Here is a 15,055-nt window from a genome sequence, read left to right as displayed (position 1 = left end):
CAAACAAATATATTTGTGCATATATATATATATATATATATATATATATATATATGTATATATATATATTGAGTGAACATACATTTTTAGATAAATTGATATTATTTTTTAATATCATTTTTATTTATTTATTTTTTTAAATCCTGGACCTCACATTCATGAACTCATCTGATTCATCAATATCAGTCAGTCTTCTCTTTGCCTGGAAGATGAAAGGAAGACGTTTGATGTGCGTTATGTGGATTTTAATGAGCCCTGCAACTTACATACAGCAAGCTGTGATTAAAAAGATGAATGAAATGATGTATAGAAGGTAATTGTGTTGATATTGCTGTTATATCGTTAGAACGCAGATGTTCTTGCCCGACAACAACCTAAGTGATGATTCACAAGTGGCTGCAAGGGAAAGGTCTGCGTCACCTCGTGCTTCACTTCCACACATTTATCCAATAACCTTATCACGTAAAGCGCGGAAATCTATCAAGAGGCAGCCAAGGATGTGCAGGCAAATGTTATTTTTGCATTGAGTACATTATGTCTGATATTTTAAGAACAAGAACATTGACAAAGATCGATTTTATCAACTTATTCCTTTACGTCTGCCCAAATGATTGCGTTTTGTAGGGTTTTGTTGGTGAAACATTTTATCGCCTCCTTGACTCTGGTGAAGCAGGACTGATGTTGTTGTCTGACTCAGGTTGGGCTGAGATTTAAAGTGCTACTGACATGAGTAGTGTTCATAAAAAATACAGCCGGTGTGCTACTTTATTAATGTCGCACGTCATGGTGCTTTACACCGTTCTAATCCATTTACTACTAGAATGAAGCACTAGGTAAGAAGCGTAAAGCGCCACAGTGACAAACGTTAATAAAGCGCATGGTTCGGCTGCTTCGCCCAAGTTCACAAAGAAATTTGATTTCCTACGAATGACTTTGTCATGAATCGCACACGGAATATCGCTAGGACATGCCACAAATGTCAGATAGGTGCGGAAACAACATCTGCGTAATCTACAACATGTACAGGTGGCCTAAGGGTAAGGCCACACGTTCAGGTTTGGCCTCTTTCACACTTGCGTTGTCCGGATCCGGCGTGTACTTCACTTGCCGGAATTACACGTTAGATCCGGAAAAACGCAAGTGAACTGAAAGCATTTGAAGACGGATCCGTCTTTAAACGCTATTAAAGTCCTGGTTGCCATAGTAGTAGTGGGGAGCGGAGGAGCAGCATACTTACAGTCCGTGCGGCTCCCGGGGCGCTCCAGAATGACGTCAGAGCGCGGATTGGATGACGTGCCATGTGATCACGTGATTCATGCGCCTGGGGCGCCCTGACGTCACTCTGGAGCGCTCTGGAGCGCCCCGGGAGCCGCACGGACGGTAAGTATACTGCTCCCCCGCTCCCCACTACACTTTACCATGGCTGCCAGGACTTTAGCGTCCCGGCAGCCATGGTAACCATTCAGAAAAAGCTAAACATCGGATCCGGCAATGCGCCGAAACGACGTTTAGCTTAAGGCCGGATCCGGATCAATGCCTTTCAATGGGCATTAATTCCGGATCCGGCCTTGCGGCAAGTCTTCAGGATTTTTGGCCGGAGCAAAAAGCGCAGCATGCTGCAGTATTTTCTCCGGCCAAAAAACGTTCCGGTCCGGAACTGAAGACATCCTGATGCATCCTGAACGGATTTCACTCCATTCAGAATGCATTAGGATAAAACTGATCAGGATTCTTCCGGCATAGAGCCCCGACGACGGAACTCTATGCCGGAAGACAAGAACGCAAGTGTGAAAGAGCCCTTTCTTGATATAGTTTTGGAAGTCAAAACCAGGAATTAATTCAAAAAAAGAGAACTTGCATCTGCTCCTAAAGGGGATGACCCATCTAGGACATTGATGGCATATCACTAGGATATGTAGCCCAGGTGAGATAGGTCTGTTTCTGTCTCCAGAACAGGGGCACCGAAGTCAACAGAGAACAGCAACGCATGGGTGGTGTGTTCTCCTTCACTTCAGGGGTCCTTTTCTGGAGACAGGAGATGGGTCTGGAGGTGGGACCCAGGTCCCACACCCATCGGACATTGCTGGCATATCCTAGCGATATCCCATCAACGTCCCAGATGGGTCAATTCCTTTAATACTTTAGCTCCTTTTGATATCCATTCATGATTTTCAAAACTGCATCCAGAAATCTGTTCATATGGCCGTGTCCTAACAGAAAGGAATTGTCCAAAGCAGATCTGGCCTTGCTGGCGGTATCCCATCTTGCCACTTTTGCTGCCCGACTGCCTGCCTCCATCATGACAGTGCCACCATCATGCCACTGCTGCGATGTGCCAACTATCATGTTCTGTTCAGCTGCTGCTGTCTCTATCATGCCACCACCACCACTATCATGCCACTGCTGCTGCAGCTCCTCACTGCTAATCTCCTATGGCCACCACCACTAACGCAAAGCATCTGCCACTACTACCCCTACCACTACTACTACTACCCATAGAAAGCCTTGCACGTTTCATGATATGCTGTTCCTGCTGCTGCTACTATTACGTCTGCATGGTTACTGCAACTATATCCGTACCGTACCCTTTCCACATCCGCACTGTACTGCTTGTGCTTTCAATTAAAAGAGAAAACATTTTTAGGCTCTTTCACAACAAGCCACTTTTTCTTCTTACAATCAACACTTGCGTGTCATACCGGCGGGCATTCCGACCCTGTCAACAAATAAATTTTGGACGCTTGGTCACCCCATAACACCGTGTGCGTTTAAACATCATCTGCCCCTGATAAGGGACAATTTTTGTAAGCTTTGGAACATGAAAAATCATAACACAAGGTCAGAATGTATTAAATTTGGAGATTGCCCTGCACACCCATGTTGAAATAAGGACATGTTTGGAAGGCCACCATTTTTTTGCTTGCAGCGTTACCCGCCACTTGTCAGGATAATCGTCAGGGTATATCAGGCCCCTGTAGAACTTCCCTGAGGTTTCACCGAGCTGAGGAATGACATTTCTCTTTCTCATCCGACCCTAAAAAATATCCAGGAGTCAGGCGATGATCAATACTTTTCTGCAGCAAGCCACTTGCTCCTGATAAATGCTCTTCTGGCAGAGGGCAGAGGGAAGGAATCCTTCACCACAGACGGCAGTCAGCCACTCATCAAAAAATGTCTTAATCTAAGGCAGAGGAATTAAGAGCTGTGTGGTCTGGAGGTGAGTGCTATCGGCTCTTCTGTATGATTGATCGATAACAAGACTTTCAACATCAATCCTGAGTAAAACTGCGCTAAAGTCATATCACTTCTTAAAAAATGAATGGAGGAGCATGGCACAACAGATTGCTTGTGTTGTTCCACGTTCTCGGCAAAAGTCTGCTTTCGTCTCTCTGTACAAAAAGCTGATGTACAATATTGTACAAATGCCTTAAACAGCACCCTACTGTACATTATAAAAGGATATTATGGATATAAAAGAGGTTCTCCCACCCCTACCGAAATTGTAATGATGTGCCTGAATCTGCTCTGCCTAAAGAAAGGAAGGCACTTACAGGTATCTAGTCACTGGTGCTCTACTTCAGCGCCAAGTGTCCTGTCCCTGTTGCTTTGAGTCCCTTGTGGACCAAAAGTGTGATATCCTGTGGACATCACGTGGACCACTGCAGCTATTCGCTTGGGGAGACGTCACCGCTGAGGCCAGTGAATGACTGCCACCTCTGGGATCCACATCTATCTCTAGAACAGAGCTCCCAAAGTGAACATGAACACACTGCGCATGCATGGTCTCCCTCCAATCATTTCTCTGATTTGTATTTTTATTGGCACCATTTTGGAGCACATTAAATCTGGCACAGAATGATGCAACAGGTTATTGCTTGCTCACCCTGAGAGGTAAAAATGGTAGCAATCTGTGTTTTTAGCTAAGGTCCTTGCCTGTAATGTACAAGGGGTTGGGAGTTCAAATCCTGGGGTGTCCCCAAGCACTGACTCCAGATATGGATATAGCTATATATGGAGTCAGAGCAGTGACTCCTAAGCTGAACTAGAGTCCCAACACCCTCCCCTCTTCAGAGCAGGGGGTGCCTGGGGTTCTCCCATTAACTTCCATTGTGCTCGGGTGCTCAGTAGAACACCCGAGCATTGCGAAGTGTTCAACTCGAGCACCCGAGCACTTTGGTGCTCGATCACCACTAGTCTCCACCACAGGAATGATAGATGAGAACCAGTAATCGATGTTGGCCAAAATGCATATAACGTGAGGGTCACAGGAAAGGCAGCATAACATAAAGTCAGCCATGTGTGCCAGAGTCCCAACAGACAAGACTTTGCTGTCCTCATCAGGAGGATGACTCTTAATCTCCTCATCCTCTTTGGCCCATCCACGCTGAACAGACGGAATAAACCTGTTCTGGGTTTGCTTTTCACAAGAAGCATTGCCTGATGTGAATGATGCCTCGCACAAAAGAGCCCTCAGAAGACCTACGATTAAGAATTGTTGACTTGCATAAAGCTGAAAAGGGTTATAAAAGTATCTCCAAAAGCCTTGCTGTTCATCAGTCCACGGTAAGACAAATTGTCTATAAATGGAGAAAGTTCAGCACTACTGCTACTCTCCCTAGGAGTGGCTGTCCTGTAAAGATGACTCCAAGAGCACAGCGCAGACTGCTCAATGAGGTGAGGAAGAATCCTAGAGTGTCAGCTAAAGACTTACAAAAGTCTCTGGCATATGCTAACATCCCTGTTAGCGAATCTACGATACATAAAACACTAAACAAGAATGGATTTCATGGGAGGATACCACAGAGGAAGCCACTGCTGTCCAAAAAAACCATTGCTGCACGTTTACAGTTTGCACAAGAGCACCTGGATGTTCCACAGCAGAACTGGCAAAATATTCTGTGGACAGATGAAACCAAAGTTGATTTGTTTGGAAGAAACACACAACACTATGTGTGGAGAAAAAGAGGCACAGCACACCAACATCAAAACCTCATCCCAACTGTGAAGTATGGTGGTGGGGGCATCATGGTTTGGGGCTGCTTTGCTGCGTCAGGGCCTGGACGGATTGCTATCATCGAAGGAAAAATGAATTCCCAAGTTTATCAAGACATTTTGTAGGAGGACTTAAGGCCATATGTCCACTAGCTGAAGCTCAACAGAAGATGGGTGTTGCAACAGGACAACGACCCAAAGCATAGAAGTAAATCAACAACGGAATGGCTTAAACAGAAGAAAATACGCCTTCTGGAGTGGCCCAGAGTCCTGACCTCAACCCGATTGAGATGCTGTGGCATGACCTCAAGAAAGCGATTCACACCAGACATCCCAAGTATATTGCTGAACTGAAACAGTTCTGTAAAGAGGAATGGTCAAGAATGACTCCTGACCGTTGTGCACGTCTGATCTGCAACTACAAGAAACGTTTGGTTGAAGTTATTGCTGCCAAAGGAGGCTCAACCAGTTATTAAATCCAAGGGTTCACATACTTTTTCCACCTGCGCTGTGAATGTTTACATGGTGTGTTCAATAAAAACATGGTAACATTTAATTCTTTGTGTGTTATTAGTTTAAGCAGACTGTGATCGTCTATTGTTGTGACTTAGATGAAGATCAGATCACATTTTATGACCAATTTGTGCAGAAATCCATATCATTCCAAAGGGTTCTAATACTTTTTCTTGCAACTGTATATATAAGCTATCTAACTATCTATCTAAGTTAATGAGTGGAAAGCACAGAGCACAGCAATGACACTGCTCTCTCTCTCAGAACTTTTAGAAAACTGTAGAAAATGGCTGCTGGGGAGGTTCTTATATAGTAAGGGGTAGGCAACTTTCCTATTGGTTGCTAGGGATGTTGCTAAGCTCAGACAAAGACATTGCAGCCTTCTCATTGGCCCACAAGCAAGAAGCAGGGGGGGGGGGGGGATCATGGGTTCAAATGAAAAAAAAATCTAGAATATTCAAAAATATGAATATATATCACTATATTTTAAAGGGAACCTGTCACCAGTTTTATAGTGTCCTAACTAAGGGCAACATAAATAAGTGACTGATTCTTTTAGCAAAATGCTGGGTCACTTACTTTAATTGACCCAGTCAATCTGCCAACATCTTGTATTGAAACGCTCCAGCTGATAATTATGAGTCATGAATATTCATGAGCTCCTGACTCTCCCCGCCCACCTGCTGCTGAATGACAGTTTGTTTCCATATGAATCAGCAGCAGGTGGGCAGGGGAGTGGCTATAGCTCTGAATTAAATATACGCTGGACTCAATGACATCTTGCTGGACTCCAATCAGCTCATTAGCATGCGGCATCTTTGTGTGTATATTATGAGGTAACCATCTGTCACACCAGTAAGTGAATACATCTAAGGCACTTTTAAGTAGTTAATGATTGTATATAATTAGTTCAATTATAATCAAATATCCACATGACAGGTTCCCTTTAAATATTCGCGAATTCTCGAAGTGCCGATATTCACGATTAATATTTATGATTCGAATATTTGCGCCCAACACTACCTGGTTGTAGGTTGAGTGGCGAGAGCCAGAGCTCAGTCTGGTCCCTTCTACCCTGCCACAGCTCTGTGGCGGTGTGCTGTTTCTCACCTAAGCAAATTAGTTTCAGCACGGCCTGTTGCCGCTTCCCCACTGCAGTGCTACACTGCTTCCAGCTACCGACTGATGGCTGACTGGTGCTGCAAGATGAGAATTCTGAGGTGGAAGTGGAGGAGGAGGTGGAGGAGGAGAAGGAGAAGGGGGGGTTGCAGCCACTAATGTAGGTGGTGGCTGAAATCCTGATGCAAGAAGGGCCAGCAATCCTTGGCATCGGTAGGACCTGTGCCATCCCAGGGTACGACTCGCTCCCGGCCTCCAGAACGTTCACCCAGTGTGCGGTCAGGGAAATGTAGCATTTGCGCTTTCATTCAAAGGCCTAGGGTATGGACATCTGTACGCTGCGCTGGGACACAGAAGTGGATGTGCTAGATGATGGTGCTTACGAAGGTCCAGTTGCAGGGTGGGAGGCATCTGGGCCTACGTCATGGACAGGGGATTGGCCCGTACTTAACACAAAGGGAAGAGGAGACAGTGGTGTGACCCGCAGACACTGATTGTGGACCCAGGCGTTCGGCCCACCTATTGGGGTGCTTTGATGCCATGTGGCGGATCATGCTGTTGGTGGTGAGGTTGCTAGTGTTCACGCTCCTGCTCATTTTGGTACGGCACAGGTTGCAAATTACAATTCTTTTATCGTTCGCACTTTCCTCAAAAAAGCGCCAGACTGCGGAACACCTACCCCTTGGCAAGGGAGATTGCAGCAGAGGTGTTCTCCAGGGAACAGTTTTAGTCCTGTTTGGTGTGGCCTGCCTTCTCCCTTTTGCCACCCCACTTCCTCTTCCAGGCTGTTGCAGTGCTGCGGATCCCTTCCCCTCTGTACTGCTGTCATCGCTCGGCTTGCCACCTTCCCAGGTTGGGTCAGTGATTTTATTGTCCACCACCTCCTCTTCCACTTCCTCACTCTGGTCATCCTACTGACTTGTTGACCTAACAAGAACCTCACTTATTGACAACTGTCTCTCATCCTCATCATAAGACCTCTTGAGACACTAATTGTGGTTGACTTATTGGCAACTGTGTCTCATCAGCATCATCCACCTCGTAAAACACTAATTGTCGTTTCCCACCATCATCTTTTTCCGACTGTGGATGCTCAAGAGTTTGGGAATCAGGGCACAAGATCTCCTCATGTCCCTCTTCAAGCGGGCTTGGTGAGAGGGCCAAATCAAGGAATGGCGATTAAAGGAGCTCCTCGGAATATCCGAGTGTGGGATCACTTGTTTGCCAAGAATCTCCATGGTGGGAGGAAGGAGGATCAGGGTTAGGATTCTGTTGACCAGACTCTTGGCTACTGAGACTGGACTTTAACCCAAAAAAAGAAGAACAGAGCAGCAGATATATTGTACAACAGACAACAAATTTTATTAGACTAGTAATTTCAAAGATAAAATTACATACATATATATATATTAGCAGCATTACATTCACAGGAAAAATGTCCACAGGACCACTAATCATAATACATCAAGGTAAAATACTAGGTAAGATCCCTTGAGAAAGCGAAACACGTGTCGGAACTAGGACTTCATTGGTCTGTACTGTATACTTTATACAACTGTCTCCTGCATGTATTTATTGGTACTGTGGCACTTTGCACTTTATTTATGTGTCTTTGGGATTTATTTCATCCCTCTATTTTTGCAGGAGTATTTTACCCTGATGTATTATGATTAGTGGTCCTGTGGGCATTTTTCCTGTGAATGTAATGCTGCTAAAATATATGTATGTAATTTTATCTTTAAAATGACTAGTCTAATAAAATTTGTTCTCTGTTGTACAATATATCTTCTGCTCTGTTTTTCTTTTTCGGGATTAATTGATAGTGTTCTTACAGACAGCCACATATCGGGCTTTGTTCTGATTATAGGGTGTAGTGAGACTGGACTTTGTGGAAGACAGGGTGGTGCTTAACCGACTGGAAGCATTATCTGCTGCAATCCAAACGACCACCTGGTCGCACTGGTCTGGCTTTGAGAGTGGTGTCCTGCGCCGCCCTGCAAACTGGGACATGAAGCTAGGTATCGTGGATGAGTGTGTTTCTTGTGCTCTGGCAGCAGGCACAGTTTCACCGCGCCCAGGGCCACGGACTCTGCGTGCACCATCAGCAGCACGGCCACTTCCCCGTCCCTTACTGCTCGCCTTGAGCATATTAAATGGTCTATATGCTTGCAAGTATGTCACACGTACAGTAGCGCAGGTTTTGTAAGTGTATGCGCAAATAAATTAAACTGAATGTCACAGATATTAAAGATGCGCAAATGTTATACATGAGATGTAGCGCAGGAAAGGCCACTGTCACCAGTGGCGAAAATATAAAATTGAATGTCACAGATTTTTAGGATGCACAAACGTAATATAAGAGATGTAGCGCAGGTAATGTCGCTGTCAGCAGCTGCGAAAATAATAAATTGAATGTCACTGATATTTAGGATGCGCAAACGTTATACAGGAGATGTAGCGCAGGTAATGTCACTGTCACCAGCGGCCAAACAATTGCACTGAATGTCACAGATATTTAGGATGCGCAAATGTAACACAGCAGATGTAGCACAGGTTTTGTCACTGTCAACAGCGACCAAACAACTGCACGCAATTTAGCGCAGGTTGCGCTAATAATATATATTGCAGCCAGATAAAACAATAGTCCTTGAAAGGACTTTTGGGTCTCTAACACCTTTCAAGACTAAACCCTGCCTAAAAAATAAACCAATTCCTGTCCCTACACTGTCTGTCCCTTCTGCTGCAGCTCTCCCTGACTAAGACTGAGCCAAACCATGTGTCATTGGGCGCTATATAGCACCCGATGACGCGTTCCTGCCAGCCAATCACTATAATGCCAGTAACCAACATGGGTACGGCATTACAGTGATGCTCGAGTGAAAATGGTGTTTGGCCGAGCATGCTCACCCAACACAAAAAAATTTCAAAATTTGTCTCCTTATTCTGTCGGGCGGACAGCGGACTGACTAATATTTTATGCGGATATCAAGTGCTTGTTTGTGAGTACAATAAATAGGTTTTAATTTAAAAGTACCGTGGATGCTGCACAAGTGAGGTCACAGCATCTAAATGTGCAAAAACCCTGAAGCGCGAGCTTCCTACCAATGTCCCATGTCGCCAATTGGGGCATCGGTACTTGCGCTGAACACTTTCAGCCTCGCTGATGAGGCTGAATGTGTTCATGCTGCAATTCTTATTTTGGCCAGATGGCAGGCTAGGATAAGAAATGAGAAAAATTGAGTTTAAATGGCATTTTAAAAATCCCTGATAGACCAAAATAAAAAAAAAACATAATTTATAGGATCCTATATGAGCCACAAAATCATAAAAAAAGTTAAAAAATATATAAAAAATAAAAAATGTAGGTTTAAATCACACCCCTTTCCGTATAATTAAAAAATAAATACCTAAATAGCAATAAATATAAACATCATAGGTATCATCGCGACTGAAAACACCCATACTATTAAAAAATAGATAAAATATCCAATATGGCAAATGGGGTAACAGAAAAAAGGGTCAAAATGGCCGATTTGCCATTTTTTCATTGCTTCTATGGCCTCATGCACACGACCGTTTTTTTTCACGGTCCGCAAAAACGGGGTCCGTGGGTCCGTGATCCGTGACCGTTTTTTCGTCCGTGGGTCTTCCTTGATTTTTGGAGGATCCACGGACATGAAAAAAAAGTCGTTTTGGCGTCCGCCTGGCCGTGCGGAGCCAAACGGATCCGTCCTGAATTACAATGCAAGTCAATGGGGACGGATCCGTTTGAAGTTGACACAATATGGTGCAATTGCAAACGGATCCGTCCCCATTAACTTTCAATGTAAAGTCAGGAGTCCCTTTACTTTCACACTTGTGTTCATAATGCAGACGGTGGCTCCGTTCAGAGCGGATCCGTCTGCATTATATTGTTAAAACATTTCTAAGTGTGAAAGTAGCCTCAGACGGATCCGTCCAGACTTTACATTGAAAGTCAATGGGGGACGGATCCGTTTGAAAATTGAGCCACAGTGTGTCATCTTCAAACGGATCCGTCCCCATTGACTTACATTATAAGTCTGGACGGATCCGCTTGCCTCCGCACGGCCAGGCGGACACCCGAACATAACTTGAAGCGTCCCCATCACCATGGGAACGCCTCTACGTTAAATATACTGTCGGATATGAGCTACTTCGTGAAACTCATTTCCGACAGTATATTCTAACACAGAGGCGTTCCCATGGTGATGGGGACGCTTCAGGTTAGAATACACTGCAAACTTGGTACAAGACTGCCCCCTGCTGCCTGGCACCACCCGATCTCTTACAGGGGGATATGATAGCACAATTAACCTCTTCAGGTGCGGCACCTAAAGGGGTTAATTGTACTATCATATTCTCCTGTAAGAGATCAGGGCTGCCAGGCAGCAGGGGGCAGACCCCCCCCCTCCCCAGTTTGAATATCGTTGGTGGCACAGTGTGTGCCCATCGCCCCCCCTTCCTCCCTCTATAGTTAAAAATCGTTGGTGGCACAGTGTGTGCCCATCGCCCCCCCCCTTCCTCCCTCTATAGTTAAAAATCGTTGGTGGCACAGTGTGCGCCCACCATCGCCCCCCTCCATCTTCCCCCCCCCCCCATCATTGGTGGCAGCGGAGTTCCGATCGGAGTCCCAGTTTAATCGCTGGGGCTCCGATCGGTAACCATGCCAACCAGGAAGCTACTGCATCCCTGGTTGCCATGGTTACTTAGCAATAGTACAATTGTAGAAGATTCATACTTACCTGCCTGCTGCTGCGATGTCTGTGACCGGCCGGGAGCTCCACCTACTGGTAAGTGAAAGGTCTGTGCGGTGCATTGCTAAAGAACTGTCACTTACCAGTAGGAGGAGCTCCCGGCCGGTCACAGACATCGCAGCAGCAAGCAGGTAAGTATGATTTTTAACTATAGAGGGAGGAAGGGGGGGGGCGATGGGCACACACTGTGCCACCAACGATTTTTAACTATAGAGGGAGGAAGGGGGGGGCCATGGGCACACACTGTGCCACCAACGATTTTTAACTATAGAGGGAGGAAGGGGGGGGGCCATGGGCACACACTGTGCCACCAACGATTTTTAACTATAGAGGGAGGAAGGGGGGGGGGGGGCCATGGGCACACACTGTGCCACCAACGATTTTTAACTATAGAGGGAGGAAGGGGGGGGGCCATGGGCACACACTGTGCCACCAATGATTTTTAACTATAGAGGGAGGAAGGGGGGGGCGATGGGCACACACTGTGCCACCAACGATATTCAAACTGGGGAGGGGGGGTCTGCCCCCTGCTGCCTGGCAGCCCTGATCTCTTACAGGAGAATATGATAGTACAATTAACCCCTTTAGGTGCCGCACCTGAAGAGGTTAATTGTGCTATCATATCCCCCTGTAAGAGATCGGGTGGTGCCAGGCAGCAGGGGGCAGTCTTGTACCAAGTTTGCAGTGTATTCTAACTAGAAGCGTCCCCATCACCATGGGAACGCTTCTGTGTTAGAATATACTGTCGGAAATGAGTTTTCACGAAGTGAAAACTTAGATCAGAAAAGCTTTTATGCAGACGGATCTTCGGATCCGTCTGTATGAAAGCAACCTACGGCCACGGATCACGGACACGGATGCCAATCTTGTGTGCATCCGTGTTCTTTCACGGACCCATTGACTTGAATGGGTCCGTGAACCGTTGTCCGTCAAAAAAATAGGACAGGTCATATTTTTTTGACGGACAGGATACACGGATCACGGCCTCGGCTGCAAAACGGTGCATTTTCCGATTTTTCCACGGACCCATTGAAAGTCAATGGGTCCGCGAAAAAAAACGGAAAACGGCACAACGGCCACGGATGCACACAACGGTCGTGTGCATGAGGCCTATAACCCAGTAATAAAATGTGATAAAAAATCACACACACTCCAAAATGGTATCAATATAAACTACAGATTGTTCCGCAAAAAATTAGCCCCTAAACAGCTCAGTATAAAAAAGTTATGGGGGTCAGAATATGGTGATGTAATTATATTTTTTTTAATCAAAGTTAAAATTTATTTTTACACTATTTAGACATAAAGAACCTATACATATGGGGTATTGTAATTATACTGACCCAGAGAATGAAGGGCATACGTCAGTTTTGCCGTAAATGAAACGCCGTGGGAACAAAACCCGTAAAACGGTGGAGGAATAGAATTTTTTTTCCAATTCCACCTCATTTGGAATTTTTTTACCGCTTCCCACTATATTTTATGCCATAATCAATGGTGGCATTAGAAAGTACAACTTGTCCCGCAAAAAATAAGTCCTCATACAGCTATGTGACCGGAAATATAAAAAAGTTATGGGTCAAGGAAAATAGGGAAGAAAAATGAAAACGCAAAAACAAAAAAACTTACGGTATCCTAAGGGTTAAATGAAAAAATAAGCTTTTGATGGCAGAATGACTTGGTAGAGGGTATTCGTCTTAGAATAAGTCCTCACTGTGTACCCGCTATATCATTATACCGAATAATAGTGAACAGAATACAATCCTCATTTTACTGACACTGAATATTTTATTTATGGGGTGGATAAGTGATGTACAATACGTTGTAATGAAAACCAGGACATAATTACACTGTATCTTGAAAAGTCAAGGTTGGATATAAAGAAAGAACTGGCCTTTTAAAAAGGGCAAAATAAAATTATTTAATTCAAGAAGTTGTAGAAAAATGATCTTCATACTAAGGAGTCACCTTAATATAGTCATCAATGTCTAGGAACCCAGGAAAGAAACAAAGATTATTTGAAAAACAACCAAAAGAAAATTGAACTATGTATTATAGGTACACAATTATCAATATAGCTGTAAATCACCCTTTCAGACTAAAGTCGTGTAAGACTGACTTTAGAGCAGGAAGGTCATCCAGTAGGCTCCACCAAGGATGTAGCTATAGAAGATCCAGAGAAAACAGTCACACCTAGGCTCTGGTCCTTGTTTTGCATTGAAGTCCAAGAGCTTGAAGTTTCCCCCTTTGCATTTGAAACATCCAGAAAAAGCACATGAGATCTAGAAGTGAAAAAAAAAAAAAAACACCTAAAGTGACCTATGGAGTAGATAAGCTACAGTGGTTTCCTTTTTTGGGTAATTTCCAAAAAATAACCTTTTTCTTCTTATTTTTCTTACAGCCTATGTGCACAGTCCCACAGGTGGCATCACCTTTCATCTAGTGATGACCACTAGGACCACCACTTTCCCTGATGGCCTGGGCCTTTGGAGTTTCTCTATTCCTCACTTCATGCCAGAAAAAATGGGCAGGATGTACATTCTATGAATTATTGATAGGGAAAGTTTATTTAAGCATTTTATGAAGGTATTATTTGGGCATTACATGGTGGACCCCAATGTTTATGCAGACTTAAGTCTCAGGGGCCATATATTACTTAGGTTGTAGCTGACTCTTTGACATGCAAAAGATGCAGGTGACAAAATGTCTCATGAGGCATAATATGCATAAGCTAGCATAATTTCAGGGTGAGGTGTGCTGTGGCCCGCCCCTCCCCAGTTTATGCTGTGAAGAGGAGGAATGTAATATGCAATGTACTGTATGTATACATAACGTATATTGTTGGATGTTCACATGTTGTCAGCAGTGACTGTCCCTTTAAAAATGTGTTCCCTTTGTTCAGACATGGGTATAGGGGAAAGTTTGGTCTCTGGCAGTATGTTTCAGGGAGGAGTTAGTCTGGCCATGTTGGGTAGTCAGCATTAGGGCACATTGCCATGTGCTCCTGCTGGGTGGCTCTTGGGAGGGCATAAAAGGAAAGAGTAGTTCCCACCAAGTGTTTAGTGTGTGCAGGTTGTACCTGTCATGAACCAGTGGGTGTGAACCCACCATGCCACGCGTCCTATCTCCTCTAAGGGTGTTGTCTAAGTGAACACCTCGTTCTTCACAGTACCCCTGATGGTGGGGATAGGCTTTCCCGAGAGGAACACCAGGTAGCTCTCTCTTGAGGAGGATTGGCACATGAGGCAGCTGGTTCAGGCAGACCAGGAGGTACCTGAGGAAGGTACCAGAGGTACAGACAAAGTCAGCAGGCCGAGTCGAAACCAGGAGCAACAGTGCAGGGCCGAAGGATGAGGCAGAGGTGAAGTTAAACAAGCAATAGGACAGATGGCACAGGTACAGGTCAGGCAATCCAGATCGGCAACAGGAGAGTCAAGACAAGCAGGTGGGGATGAAACAGGTAGCGGAGTCCAGAAACACAAGCATGGGTCAGGTACACAGAAACACAAGCAGAGAAATCAGCAACCTTTGCAAGACACAATGACCTTGACACTCAGACATCTGGGAAGGGGGCTGAGCCACTTATATACGTGCAGGAGAGCTAGGATTGGTCAGCAAGGTCAAATGATCTAACCCATAAAGCACAGGAAGTTACG

The sequence above is a fragment of the Bufo gargarizans genome, chromosome 8 (assembly GCF_014858855.1).
Source record: "Bufo gargarizans isolate SCDJY-AF-19 chromosome 8, ASM1485885v1, whole genome shotgun sequence".
In the NCBI taxonomy this organism is placed as follows: Eukaryota; Metazoa; Chordata; class Amphibia; order Anura; family Bufonidae; genus Bufo; species Bufo gargarizans.
This window is presented reverse-complemented; position numbering follows the sequence as displayed.